The sequence below is a fragment of the Mesoplodon bidens genome (genome assembly GCF_964165515.1).
Source record: "Mesoplodon bidens genome assembly, chromosome: 17".
Classification (NCBI taxonomy): Eukaryota; Metazoa; Chordata; class Mammalia; order Artiodactyla; family Ziphiidae; genus Mesoplodon; species Mesoplodon bidens.
The window spans coordinates 9,095,317-9,110,232 of record NC_138174.1 but is presented as its reverse complement, the minus strand read 5'-3'; the positions used below and the strand labels follow the sequence as shown (position 1 = coordinate 9,110,232).

The 14,916-nt window shown below is 41.4% G+C and overlaps 1 protein-coding gene across 6 annotated transcripts in view; it reads right to left on the bottom strand.

The window, feature by feature from the left end:
* The window catches only part of PDS5B (PDS5 cohesin associated factor B), a 200,465-nt gene extending 190,411 nt beyond the window's left edge, over window positions 1-10,054 (bottom strand). For 5 of the 6 annotated variants that reach the window (XM_081214717.1, XM_081214719.1, XM_081214722.1 and 2 more), the window contains exon 1: window positions 9,975-10,054. The gene's annotated coding sequence lies outside the window, so the exon portion shown is untranslated. Of the gene's footprint in view, window positions 1-9,108; window positions 9,453-9,974 lie in introns of those variants that run through there. The other variant, XM_081214718.1, reaches the window with a different exon arrangement.
* Between the last annotated feature and the right edge of the window lie 4,862 nt (window positions 10,055-14,916).

Here is a 14,916-nt window from a genome sequence, read left to right as displayed (position 1 = left end):
GAAGTGAGAGAGTGGCACTGACATATATACACAACCAAATGTAAAACAGCTAGCTAGTGGGAAGCAGTCGCATAGCACAGGGAGATCAGCTCAGTGTTCTGTGACCACCTAGAGGGGTGGGATAGGGAGGGTGGGAGGGAGACGCAAGAGGGAGGGGATATGGGGATATATGTATACGTATAACTGATTCACTTTGCTAAACAGCAGAAACTAACACACCATTGTAAAGCAATTATACTCCAATAAAGATTTTTTTTAAAAAAAAAGAGAAATGTAAATTAAAACTACACTGAGGTACCATTTTTCACCTATCATATTGGGAAAAATCCAAAAAGTGTCATTGTATGCTGTGGTGGCAAGGCTATAGGAAAACAAGTACTCTCGTGTATACATTACTGTACCACCCTCATGAAGGACAACAGAACAATATCCATCAAAATTATATCCTACAACCCTCATGAAGGACAACTTAACAGTATCTATCAAAATTGTATCCACTTTAGTCTTTGACCCAACAATCCCACTTCTAGGAAGTTAATCTACAGACACACCTGCATGTGTACAAAATGATATATGTACAAGGTTGTTCATGCAGTATTTTTTAATAGATTTTTTTTTTTTTTTTTAGATGTTGGGGGTAGGAGTTTATTAATTTATTTATTTTTGCTGTGTTGGGTCTTCGTTTCTGTGCAAGGGCTTTCTCTAGCTGTGGCAAGCAGGGGCCACTCTTCATCGCAGTGCGCGGGCCTTTCACTATCGCGGCCTCTCGTTGCGGAGCACAGGCTCCGGACGCGCAGGCTCAGCAGTTGTGGCTCACGGGCCTAGTTGCTCCGCGGCATGTGGGATCCTCCCAGCCCAGGGCTCGAACCCGTGTCCCCTGCATTAGCAGGCAGATTCTCAACCACTGCGCCACCAGGGAAGCCCCATGCAGTATTTTTATAATAGCAAGAACTGGAAACAATTTAACTGTCCATCAGTGGGCTAGTTAAATTACGGTCCATAAATGAACACTCTGCAGCTGTTGAGAAAGAGAGCACACATACTAGCACTTTATATACTAATACAGAAAGATCTCCAGGGTATACTGTTAAGTGACATAAATACATAAATAAAAGGCAAAGCAGTTAAAGTTTCCAACATTAGTGTAAAACATGTGTTGGGGTGAGGGGAGGCATGGGGTGGGATACATATACTTGTACAGGGTTGTATTTTTTAAATCCCCAGAAGGATATATAAAAAACCCAGTAATACTAGTAAACTATTGTAGGAGTCTGGGAACTATACAGGTGAGGAAGGGTATGGAAAAGAGACTTTTTTTCTCTTTTTGTTTTTTTACTTTTGAAGTATTACTGTGCAGATAGTGTTAAAAAAAAAAAAAAAAAAAACTTTGAACTACTGTACCAGAATCAACAGGATTTGGTAACTCATTTGATTTGAGAAGTAAAGGAGACAGAGAGATCAAGATGACGCCCAAGTTGCTGACTTGATTCAACTTAAAAACATTCAACTTAAAAAAAAATGTGTATTAACCAATGCAGATGTTAAAGGATAAAGGAAGGCAGCTCAGTTCTGGACATGTACTGGAAGTGTCGTGTCTGACGGCATATGAGAAAAAGATGATAGGAAACTGAGAAGACACGTTAGGGACGTGGCTGTTAGCAGAAGCCCTGGAGAAAAATAAAGGAAAACATTTTATATGAGCCTAATTTACCTAGGAATTATTTATTCTGTAAACCCAATTAACCCAGAGAATAAAACTAAAAAGGCAACTAACTCAAAGTGACAGCATAAGGCCACATAATCACACCCTTTTCTCACAGACACCAGGCTCTCACTAAAAGCTTATTTATTTCTTACATTTAGATAACTTCCCAAGTTCTCAACAGATTAGAAACATCAAAAAAGGGTGCGGGTGAGAATTCCCCAGCTGTCCAGTGGTTAGGACTTGGTGCTTTCACTGCCAAGGTCCCGGGCTGGATCCCTGGTCCAGGAACTAAGGTCCCTCAAGCCTCGAGGTGTGCCAAAAAGTAAATAAATATTTTTTTTTTAAAAAAGGGTGCAGGTGTAGCTACCAGAGGCAACCATTTGGCAGCAGCATGAGGCAGCAAAAAAAAAAAAAAAAAAAAAGATGGGAATACCACCAATACCTCAAAAAAGCACAGCATTCTTCAAGTGCTCTTCACAGAGCCAGAGTACCATATTTTATCATCTAAGACTTGGCCAAAATGGTCCCTCCTTTAAAAAGTCTTTCATGGTTCCTGCACTCTTAACCTAAGTAATTAATCTCCCCTTAACAAATTTCCAATTTCAAATATATTGTTTACACCTTCCCGAAAGCACTTTATTCTGCCTCGTTTTATAATTATTTTACAATTATAACTGGTATAACTGGTATTTTGTGACACCAGTCTCCTTCTTCCCACTTGAATATAGATCTCTTAAATAAAGGTGTATCTTTCATCTTTGTATCTCTGAGCACAATTTCCTTACATAGTATAGCATGCAAATATCCATTCAACAAATATCCACCTTTGCCTTCTCTAAATGTTGTGAATGGACCTGCCACAAATAGAGTCTCCCTGCCCCAAGTTATAATAGTTTTCTATTAAGTACTTACATACTTGTCACCAAGGGAAGCATTTGGCCTGGCTTATATCAAAAACTAATTTAAGGGGTGACTGGAAGTGACCACTAATGGGTTTAGGGTTTCTTTTGTAAGACAAAAATATTCTAAGAGCAGATTGTGGTGATGGTTGCACACACCTGCGAATGTACTACAAGTTGATGAACTGCACAGTTTCAATAGGTGAACTGTATGGAATGTGAATTATATCTCAATAAAGCTGATTTTAAAAATGAGATCCCTGCTATTATTCCCCACTTCACAGATTTAAGAAACTGAGGCTTGGCAATCAGGTATTTATCCATGGTGACACAACTAGCTAGTGATGGAGGCAGGATAAAAACCCAAGCAGTCTTGACTCTATGTCTATATGCTTGGGCTTCCCTGGTGGCGCAGTGGTTGAGAGTCTGCCTGCCGATGCAGGGGACATGGGTTCGAGCCCTGGTCTGGGAAGATCCCACATGCTGCAGAGCAACTGGGCCCATGAGCCACAACTACTGAGCCTGCGCCTGGAGCTTGTGCTCTGCAACAAGAGAGGCCGCGACAGTGAGAGGCCCGCGCACCACGCTGAAGAGTGGCCCTCGCTTGCCACAACTGGAGAAAGCCCTCGCACAGAAACGAAGACCCAACACAGCAAAAATAAATCAATTAATGTCTATATGCTTAACTGCCACGCTCTTCTGCTTTCCTCAGCAAAGGACTTCACTTATCAAGCATCATATTAAATGCCTAAATATGTTGCTATTGCCATTCAAGTCTTTAATGCTAGTGACCTTCCAAACTCCAGGTAAGACTGCAAAGCCTTGACCTAATTATGTTACACCATGAAGGTAGAGGAGAAGGAAAGCAAAACGCTGAAAAGAAAGGGACCAAAGAGACAGAGGAAGGGGAAAAAAGTACTCAAGATCTATATTTCAAAGCTTTCCATTCTGAGCATAAGACTACATGAAACATTACTACTGCTTGACTGCTATCATCAAAGTTGGTGGGCAGGCCTAATTCACCTGAGCTGGGGGCTTCCTGGACTAGGTCTGCTGAATCCAGGGTTTCTTGGCAAAAGAGACATTTTAGGCCAGATAATTTGTTGTTGTGGAGGGCTGCCCTACACATTGTAGGATGTTTAGCAGCATCCCTGCCTCTACTCACTAGATACCAGTAGCACCACTCTTCCCGCCCCCTTCGCCCCGCCCCCAGTTGTGACAACCAAAATGTCTCCAGGCATTGCCAAAGGTCCTTGGGCGAGGAGCTGGGGAAGGAAGGGGTGTTCAAAATCACCCCCATTTGAGAGCCACTGGCCTAGACTAAAGGTAAAGTTGAAAAAGGGCCAGCCATTTGATATTAACTCGTGTATATAATAACTGGAGACAAACAAAAACTTTCTTTTAACCAGCTTTACTGAGACATCTTTGACACATAAAAATGTAGATATTTAAGGTATACAGCTTGTCTTTTGATATATGTATGCATTGTGAAAAGATCACCACAATCAAGCTAATTAACACGTCTCTACATACTTACCATTTGGGAGGGGTTGGGATAGGGAGTAACAGACAAGAGCCTTTTAAACCAATTGCCTCCCAAGCCTACTAAGAAAAAAAACTTATTTCATTAAAAAAAAAATGTGAAGCTGGGGTGGGGGCAGCATGTAGGGATTAAATAGGAACAAAGCTCATGTAGTCATGCCAACTTCTGCACAGGTCAGCATGTAAGGCCCTGACACTAGCAGAATATCAACTATAAAGAGGGACTACTAAAGATCAGAAAATAGATCTAAAGAATGTTAGAAATGAGAACTGCTCCCTTTGGTTTGAAGAAAAATCAGTTTCCCTTATAATAAAAACTAAGTGGCCCTCATCTCTGGAAGAACTGAAATATCAAAGTCAACGTTGCCACCCCACCAGGGAAGAGGAGCAAGTCAAATGACAGTAGAAATAAAAATGAAATGACAGCTGGGGCACAAGGGGGGAGTGGTGAGACAGGACAAGCAGACAGTAGGAGATAGAGCTTACCCTATATGAAACTACTTGCCCTCTCAAATCTCCCTTCCTGCCTTTACATAATCTTCCGTTAAGACCAAGTTAAGGGCTTTCAATACTTAACCTCTGGTTATTGTTCAAAGTCCAGCACTGCAGCCTCTCCATGCGGAGCACTGCTCCCCCTCAAGGTGCCACGGGCTCTGAAACCTTATTTCTCTCTAAAAGTTCCATCTCCCTCAAACCATTTTAGATGGGGGGAGGGGTGCACAGCTAACCTAACCTACTCAATCTAAAGTGTGTGCTGCAAGTAACCTCTGCCCAATAAGCATACAGAACTGTCTTCCCCTCCTCATAATCAACAAAATGCAAACCCAAAACAAGATACAAAACTTCACATATCAAATCAGCAAAAGGCATAAAGTTTTATAAAGCCCAATGCTGGCGAACATGTAACAGGCATATTCATATACTGTCGGTTTGTGTAAGTAGTTACAACCTACATACCACTCAAAAGGAGTCAGAATAAATTGTGGTGACACATGCATATAATACTCTAATCATTGTTTAAATGATGTTGATCTATATCTGCCATTATGAGAAGAGCTACATGACATCAACTACAGAAAAAAGTAAATTTCAGAAAAAAGTAAACAATATAGCTTTTAATAACAACAAAAAAAGCAGTAAGTATAATACTATTTGCATAAATTTTCTGAAAAGTAAATTTTCTGAAAACTGTTAACAGTGGATTACCTTTTAGGGGGAAGAGATAACGTAGCTTTTATTTTTATTTTCTGTACCACAAGAATTTCCTTATCATATACATGTATAACTTTTAACTTAAAATATACGATTCTTTAAAGTACTCTGTTCCCGCCAACCTTAACAACTACTCTCACTACCAACTCTCCATACACACCCCAACCCCCATCCCCAAATCTGAAGGCTAACTGAAATTGCCTGACGGAATTTCAACTATTTAGGGATGCATTTTGTAAATACACTTGGATATATATCTGGGACTTTTCTTTAAAAATCTCTTCCCTTACTTCTCTAAAACCACCTCTGAGATGAAAGGGAAAAAGAATCCCTACACTGCCCAGGGAACCACAAACTCTTGTTTCCTTTTGGGCCCCCTAACCATTCTCTCCAAGAGAAAGACAATGCTTGTGGTCATAATGTCCCCTCCTTCGCTCTCCCACATAAAGAGCAACCTCAACTGTCACTGAAGAGGGAGGAAGGCCTGGCCCTTGTAGAATCACTTAACAGCAGGGATCCTACTCTGGTTTTTCTCACCTCTCATCACCTTGGTGTAAGTGGCAAACCACCACTCGAAACTTCTATAGGGTAGAGTCTCAGTCCTGTTTATTACATCATCCATGGTACAGTATATATATGAAGCTTAGTATTTGTTCATTTTAACTGAATCAGGTCAGAGCAATCTCTGTCAAAGGGAAGCAAGTTAGTGGAGTACTTCTAGACCATGGTTCTTTAAAGATGCCTCAAATTAGCTTCCTGCTTATCAGTCTTTCCTCCACTCCCCTTAGCTGACTTGTAAGTTTTACACAGCTAAACCAAGTATTTCTAATTACTGCTTATTACTGATGTCTAATCATTAGAGCACAATAACTATCATGGATATTTTTAAACATCTCAGAGTAATGGCTTTAAGATTTACTTTAAACAACTAAATTTAACTAATGTGAGTTTAATCTTCACGATTTTCTCACTGAGCACGATCACCCCTATCAACTGAAACAATTACAGCAAACTTATCCTTAATTTTGAACTAATTAGTGAGAAAGAGTTATAAAACCTTTTTCAAGTATTGGGGAAAATGGTTATAATCAGGTGGTTCATGACAGTATAGTGTGAGGAAGAGCTGACCTCTACACTCCAGGGAAGCACAATTTTGAACCATTTGGCAACTTCTTAAATAAGCTTAAAAAGTAAATATGTTCTCAGAGAAATTACTGGGTTTATTGTTAGACTAAGTATTTTGGGAATTTTTAACATTTCCAAAAAGGAATACCCAAACCAAATACAATTTTCTCCAAACACCTACTGTAACTGGAAGCAAACGACTTGTGTAGCAAATTGAGTTTATAAGTAAAAAAAAAAAAAAAAAAAAAAAAAAGTAAAAAATAATAATAATAACACACTCATGCACACATGCATCTTATAACAAAATAAAGTTCAACACTAACTTCCAAATTACTCTGGCTTACAAGTTTAACAAAGAATAAATAAATGCCTTGTCAAGTATTATTACACAATGAAAGATCAAGCAACTCCAGGAGACAGAGACATGCAAGAGGGTTATCTTCTGAGACAATTTAAGTGGACCGAATCCTGGATAGAAATTATTAAAACCAGACTCTGAAACAGATGGTTAACCTCGAAACTTTATTTCTTGGTTGAATGAAAAAAAAAGGGGGGGGGAAGGAGAAAGAGAATAATGTGCTACCTGGCAATAATTTTAAATATTGCTTAAGTCCTGAATAAAACAGTACAGACCACGTGGATACTTCTAAGCCTCCAGGAGATCTAAGGGCTGCCTCAATTCCACCACAAGAATATGACTGTGACTTTGAATAAATCAATCAAGTTACAATCTGAACCTAATTTCTCATGCATATAATGAGTGAGTTGGAGATCATCTAAGTTTCCTTATAGCTCTCTAACACTAACAAAGGAAATACAAATTTATTCTTTTCTAACGTAGATTATATACAGTACTTGTCATCCGAGCGAAATCACAGTGAGCTCTCCTGTTAGTTCTAGGCACACATGATCAAAAAAAGTAGCACTGGAAGCCACAGGACAATCCTAATCTCCAAGAGGGAGAAGCAGAAAGAACACAATCTCCCAAAATATTCCCCTCTACACAAAGTTTTGGGTACCATTCAGTCTTCACCAGGGTAAGCCCTGTCTAATACAGCCTATCACTTTATTTTAGGCTTAACAAATTATTGACAGAGCCTGGTCCTCAAAACATGACTCTCTGTATCCGTTAAAGTTGCAAACCATTTTAAAATAAATTTAAAAATTAAAACTTTTATCCAACAGCCAACTCAGTGGAACTACTTGTCAAATATGCTTAGTACAAAACATTCCACGACAACAAGGATCACTATCTTCACCACATTATCTCCTCTAATTCTTGGGAAAAGTGAGGAAAAAGGCATAACCAGACAAGAATGAAAGTGACAGGAAGAGTGCAAAAGCTACTGTAAAAAAACAAAGTTAATACAAGGAGAATCAACCTCAACAAAAAAGGAGAAAATAAGAAAGGGCACAAAAGTTCTTTAAGTAAAAATAAAGGCCAATACAAACACTACCTTGTCATTTAAAATACTCACACATTCAAGTAAAACCCAGAGTATAATTTTTTAAACCATCAAAAAAGCACACACAAAAAATTACTATTTCAGTAATCAAAGAATATCTAACGTGCATCTTTTCTATATACATTCGTACATTTATTTTGAAAGAATAATGTTCTCATTTAAGGTTTTTTTTGAAAGAATAATGTTCTCACTTAATACTTTTTTTTACAGTTAAGGTTTTCAAAATAAATCTACCTTTCTATAAGAAGTTCCATGTTGAAACTGTCACCTATATATTCATCACTATAAATTTTAATTAGGTTTTCTGCTATCACCAGACGATAACAGATTAATCGTTCCACAAACTGACCTGCACACACCACAGGAATGCTCATCTTATTGTCTAAAACTGCTAACATCTCCGACATATGTATTGCATAAATAAGTGTCCTTTCTAGCCCATATTTTGCTTAATACCATTTTTGTGCTTTTAACTATTTTACTTGACTACTGCTTACGTAAGTATAAAAAATGCTCTATCTTGTAACTTCATCTACATGTGGTGAGAACAATGATTATACTGCCATTCAAGTTTTAAATAATTATGACTTACTTACAGCTTGCCTCATATATAAACACACTTGAATTTTTAGAAGTTATTAGGAAGACAGGAGAAGACCTCCAAAACTCACTCAAGACCGTAGACCAACCTTCGAAAGTAAAGGCTACATCCACAGTCTCCCAAACGGTTTAACAAACAGGGTTGGGTAGGGTCGTTCAGGACAGTACTGCCCATCCATCATTTCATAACAGAAGTGTGAGAAGAGCGTTCAAAGCACGTCCTTCAAAATCAAATAAAGGGTTCCCTTTCGGGGGTTGGTTAGGATGCCTAAACATGTGTCAAGTAGGCAGAGACCTGCTCTTTCAAACCCTACCCCGAGTTTACACGGGCCGCGAAGGAACGCAGGAACAGGCAACTCTGAAGCCGACGAGGTGCAGCGTTTCAGGGTTCCGACTCATTCCCTCGAATAACTGTACCGCGGCTTAGCGTAGCTTTAACGTATATACCAAAAGGCAACAGCAGCAAGAAACCACAAACAAGCGTTTCCTCTCGACCAGAAACTTTTCAGGTGTCACTAAGATAAGAGACTGCAAAAATGTCAACTGTACAGCTGCACACCGTTTGCATGGTCGCTCCGACTCCGAGGCTTCCGAAAGGAAAGCTAGAACTCAGTGGTGGCCCGGGAGAAGCCACTCCAGCCCGTGCTGGACTCTTCCTCAACTAGGTCCTCGGGTGCTTCCAAGCACCAGCTCCAAGAGGCGCGGTAGGCGCGCTTTATCTCCCGCGACTGGCAAGTAACAGGATAAAAATGTCACTCGGTCGGCCCGTTGTCGTCGCCCGGAGCGGAGGCTGCGCGGCGCGGGCGACCCAGCGGCGGGGGCGAGGGCGCCGAGGCCCGCACACCGCCCCGAGGTCAGCCCCGACCCGCGCTCCCCACCCCTCGCCCGGAAAGGGGAAAACCCGCCCGCGGGAGGATTCAACAGGAGCGCCGCGCCGCCCGCCTGCCGCCCGGGAAACAGCCGCCGGGCGGCCGGGCGCGGGGGGAGGGGCGGCGGGTCGCGGGCGGCGGGGCGGCGGGGCGGCGGGCAGCCGGCGCGGACCCCCGGCCGCGCGCAAGGTCACCGCCCGCCGCCCGCCGCCCTCGACGCCGCGGGCGCCCCAGCCCTGCCAGGGCGGCAAGTTTAATTTCCAGAGACTGCGGCTGAGCCCGCGGCGTGGAGGGAGCGCGCCGGCCGCGGGGCCCTCCCCACCCCCACCGCAGAACCCGACCCACGCCCCCGGCCCGCGCCCTACTCCTCCCGGCCCCGCCACCGCCAGGCAGCCAGCGGCTGCAGCCCCCGATGCCGGGAGGCGAGTCTCGGCTGGCAGGCGGGCGGCGCTTGAGCCCCGCCACAGACTCAGCCGCGGTGGCGGGCGCTGAAAAATGGAGCGCGGCGACCAGAGAGAAGAGACATTTTCTTCCCGTTAACTGAATTGCTTCCTACCTCCGGGTGGCCGACTCGCTACTCCTCTCACTCCGCTGCTCTCCGGGATCCGCCGCCGCCGCCGCATCCAATCGCCTCCTCCCCCCCTCCCCTTCCGCAGCCAGCCCGGCCGTTCCTCCTCCTCTCTGCTTCAAAATGGCGCCAAGCGCTATTCGGCGGCTGCTCCAATCGAACCGCCGCGGACAGCACCTGGGGGCAGGCAGAGCGCCGCGTGGGTGCGCAGCGCCCCCTGCCGACCGGACAGCTGCGCGCGCGCGCGCGCCCGCCGGCCCCTCCGCCCGACTCCCTTCCGCCCCGCCCCGTGCGCGCGCGCGTGCCCGCCTCCGCTCCGCCCCGCCCCGCCCGTCGCGCGCGCACGCAGCCACACGGGCACGCAGCCACACGGGCACGCCGCCGCGGTAGCCGCGGTGGCGGCGAGACCGGCAGCTGTCAATGCTTTTTCGCTTCCTTGACTTTTGCCGAAAACCACATAAATTGTTATATATCTCTAGCCTTACGGATAAAAGTTGGGAATTTTTTAAAACAGTGAAATTGAGTACTAATGTTGTGCGAAGTAAATAAAATTGGTGTTTACTTTGCTCCTTACTTGGGAACTCTGACCTAGTCACCTCAAAATGCCATAAAATAGCTTTTTTCTGCACTGTGCGTGTAATGTCTTTACTTAATCCCACAGCTTTCCCGTTTTCAGGTATTGTTTAGGTAGCGGGTTGGGGGACGTAGTAATTCCATCTGTAACAAAGCATTCCATTCATTCGTTTTATCACAGTTGTCCTTACCGGAGGAGAAACAATCTAAAGACCACAAGGACGCTTTCCAGAAGGTGGGTTTCTAACCCTCTTCACCTCCAGGAGGTGCCACTCCTCCCTGCTGCAGCTGTGAGGGAATATGTTAAAAGTTGATCTGGCGATTACTATTAGGATGGAGAGAGGCAAAAATCTTTAAGGCCTCAGTGAAGTATAGCTGCTAACAAAAGAAGCTATGCTTCATGCAACAGCAAATGGATTTACAGAAACTAGTAATCTAAACCTTCATTTAAAGCAACAGTTTAGGAAAACTGGAACCTGAAGTTGTTAATAAAAGAAAAATAAATTTCTGTGTTTAGGGCTTTAAAAAAACAACCAAATGTGGGGGCAGGGTGTACATGGGAAATCTCTGTACCTTCCTCTCAATTTTGCTGTAAATGTAAAGCTGATCTAATAAAAGTAAAGTGCAAAAAATAACCAAGTTGTAATTCATCAGGAGCAGTATGTGGCACCCATCAGCCCACACTTCTACTGGCTTTACACTAACAAAGGATTATTTTCCTTTCCGTAGAGAGAGGCAGATGAAAGAGACAGGAATGAGAAAGGCACTGGGATTTCCAAACAGGGAGAATAGCAAGAAGGGAAAGGATGCCACAAAGGGAAATTAGGGTAAGGGTTCTGAGATGACCTTTGCCTACAACACAGCTCAATGCCAGAGCCAGCAAATGTAAGCCAAGGCATTTTCCTGCTGACTTTCTTTCTTTTTAAACATTGTTTTAGAGGTCTCATCTTGTTAAGCATATTTAGTTCCTTAAAGAGTTCTTGGACCATCTTCTTACCTACCTAATAACTAATGGTACTCCCGATCTTCTATGCAGACACTAGATTGAAATTCTTAACTTTTTTTATTCTGAAGAACTCTCTGGGATCTTTGGGGATATGTGTGTATGTGTGTTATCGAAGATCATTTGGGTAAATATACAGACTTGTTAAAGTTTTCTTGGTTTCCTTGGAGTTATAACAAATAGCATAGGTCACCATTGTGATTGAGGTTCTGAACTGCTGGCTGAGAATTCCTGAATGCACTGGGCAGAACAGCCAAAGCAAAGACTGTTCACTCTTATCCATGGTCAGCACTCAGCAGTGTATGCAGTCCATGGGCCTGATCTTGGTTAACAGGAGGAAATTGCATTTAGTTACACTGTAAATCCACACTGTCCAAAAGAAATATGATGTGAAACAGGTATGCAACATAAAATCTTCCAAGTTTAAAAAGTGAAAAGAAACCAGTGAAATTAATTTTAATAACATGTTATTAAACAGTATATCCAAAATATTGTCATTTGCACATATCAATATAAAATTTTATTAATGGGATAATTTACATTCTTTTGTTCATCTTGTGAATTTTACACTTAAAGCACATTTCAATTCCCATTAGTTATGTTTCAAATGCTCAATAAGTACATGTGGCTAGGGGCTTCCTATGGTGAACAGCACAGCCAGTAGACTCTGGAATCAAAATGCTATTTTTTAACAACTTATAATAAATATCCAACATTGTTTCATAGTGTCTTCTTGGCAACTGTTGAAGTTTGTTAAGAATTATGCCAGTACCAGTTGAAGTGCATGTATTTAAATATATATGAAAAGAAATTAGGACAATTTGAGACCCCTGGGACAACATCAAGTGCACTAATACTCTCATTATATGGGTCCCAGAAGGAGAAGAGAAAGAGAAAGGGCCTGAGAATATATTTGAAGACATAATAGCTGAAAAATTCCCTAACCTGTGAAAGGAAACAGTCACCCAAGTCCAGGAAGCACAGAGTCCCATACAGAATTAACCCAAGGAGGAACACACCAAAACATATTATAATTAAAATGACAAAAATCAAATATATATGTATATACATATACTCATATAGTATTTTATATATATATAGTATAGTATATATATTGTTATTTTATGCTCATGTTTTTATTTTGATATAGAACAATGACTTATTCTAAATTTCATATTTATATCAAGTATATCATTGGCTCAGATATGTAAGAAAGCAAATGAGAACTGATTTAAAGAGCATTATGGGGACTTCCTTGGTGGTCCAGTGGTTGAGATCCCACACTCCCAATCTGTTCGATCCCTGGTCAGGGAACTAGATCCCACATGCGTGCCGCAACTAAGAGTTTGCACACCGCAACTTGAAGCCTGCATGTCGCAACTAAGGATCCCACATGCTGCAACTAAGGATCCTGCACGCCGCAGCTAGGACCTGGTGCAGCCAAATAAATAAATATTTTTAAATAAATAAATAAATAAAGAGCATTATGATTAGCCATTAGAATGAGCCATAATTCTCAGCAAGCAGTTTAACTTAATACCAGAAGCATACTTATAGTAATACATGAGCTCCTTTAAACACAGTTTCATCTAGAATAAAATTTCTTTATATGGTGTTAGAAGTCATGAGTAATAGAACAATCTGGCCAGATGACTGAATGGAATAAAAGTGAGGACTCTCTCCCTAACAGCCTATTTACATTTTGATTTTAATGAACTGTCTGGTATCCAGGGCAGATCCTGCTACTGTTGATTAGGTAGATCTGAGGCTATGCAGCGGCCTACCCCTACTTATTCAACAAGACTCGTTTATTTAACTTAACCACTTTAATTTACTTCTCATTACTCCATACTTCCCCACTTCCCACAACCATGCTGCTTTGGCCCATGACTTCCTATGCCTGTAGACTTAACCTTCATCCTAATTTTCTTTTCCTCTCCGTAGTCTTACTGCCTATTTACAACTGTAGAAAATGTTTGCCTCACTATTTTTAAAAAGGGCAAAAAAGGAAACACTCTATATTCTTTTTTTTTTTTTTTTTTTTGTACAGGCTCCGGACGCACAGGCTCAGCTGCCATGGCTCACAGGCCCAGCCGCTCTGCGGCATGTGGGATCTGCCCGGACCGGGGCATGAACCTGTGTCCCCTGCATCAGCAGGCGGACTCTCAACCACTGCGCCACCAGGGAAGCCCCACTCTACATTCTTTTCCAAAGATTTCAAACTTCTCCCCACGCAGGGTATGGATACTATATTAATTCCATATGTATATGCATATTTTAAAAGTCTGCTCTTTGTAAGTTCATATCACATCTATCCATTGAAGAGGGGAGATTTCCTTTATATAGGATCAAACTAGGTGTGATTTCTTATACAAAATATACCTAAGAGTCCTTTAATTACTTGATAGTTGCTTTTTAAATTTTATTATCTGTTTGCTTATATATATATTATTGCATTAGAGCTGGTTAGGAAAGGGTGTCAGAAAGCTGCCATGAAAAGATTTTGAGAATTTTAGGGTTCATAGAGCATAGAAATGATCACCTCTTTCAATTCATTTTACATTAAAAAACTGAGACAAATAGCTAAGTGATTTGTCCAGTGATCCATAGTCAGGGGAAATTTTTTAGTGAATCTCATCATCTTCCAATTAATTTAGAAAGTATGTAATTTTAAAATCGTATTTCATCTTACAATCATGTTTGAATCTCTTTTTAAATTAAGTCCCATGTAAATCACAAACAAATATGATAAATTTGTAGAAATACTAATTGACTTATGAGGAGACAAGAAAAATGGATCAGCTCGAGGCTATGTGATGACCTAGAGGAGTGGGATAGGGAGGGTGGGAGGGAAGCTCAAGAGGGAGGGGACATGGGGATATATGTATACATACAGCTGATTCACTTTGTTGTACAGCAGAAACTAACACAACATTGTAAAGCAATTATACTCCAATAAAGATATTTTTTAAAAAGTATAGTGCATGGTTGCTTCAATATGTTCTCTCAAACTTGTTATACATATAAATATATAAAATATATATATATAAATATCACAATATATATATATTTTTTAGACTTTACTTTTTTATGGTAAAAAAAATCATAAAATTTACCATTCTAACATTTTTAGGTGCCCAGTTCAGTAGTATTAAGCATATTTACATTGTTGTGAAACAGATCTCCAGAATTTCTTCATCTTGCAAAACTGAGACTCTATACCCATTAAGCAACAACTCCTTTTCTCCCCAACCCGTGGTAACTCCCATTCTACTTTCAGCTTCTATGAATCTGACTACTTTAGACACCTCATATAAGTGGGATCCTACAGTACTTGTCTTTTCATGAATGACT